Source organism: Drosophila guanche, unplaced genomic scaffold (genome assembly GCF_900245975.1).
Source record: "Drosophila guanche unplaced genomic scaffold, DGUA_6, whole genome shotgun sequence".
Lineage (NCBI taxonomy): Eukaryota > Metazoa > Arthropoda > Insecta > Diptera > Drosophilidae > Drosophila > Drosophila guanche.
This window is the reverse complement of record NW_022995860.1, coordinates 3,208-3,772: the sequence shown is the minus strand read 5'-3', so window position 1 is coordinate 3,772 and position 565 is coordinate 3,208.

The following is a 565-nucleotide window of genomic DNA, read 5'->3' as shown; positions in this document are numbered from 1 at the left end:
TCGAATTGAAAAAAGTTTCTAAAAATCCAGCTAGGATTTTTTCAAGGCTCTTTTCCTTATTTAAAAAGTAAAGAATTTGACTTCTAAGTTAAACGGAAACGTTTCCGACCCCATAAAGTATATATATATTCTTGATCAGCATCAATAGCCGAGTCGATTGAGCCATGTCTGTCTGTCCGTCTGTCCGTCTGTCCGTCTTGTTTGTCGGCTAGTTTTCAGAGACTATAAGAGCTAAAGCCACCAAATTTTGCATCCAGACTGTTATATGCTCACACTGAAACCAGTGTATTTCAAAAATGAGCCACGCCCCCTTCCGCCCCTGCAAAAGGGCGAAAACCTCGCAAATCTACAATTTTGAAGATAAGAGAAAACTAAAAACGCCATTCCGTAGGGGATGGCCATATCTATCAGATCAGCAAATTGGGATCCGATCGGATCATTATTATAGCCACAATGGAGAAATTAATTTGCAGTGGCTAAACCCACCCTGTCCCGCACCTTTTATTGCTCTTTTTACATTCTCTCATTCACACTCTGCTTCTGCTTCACTCGGCCCCTGCCTCTG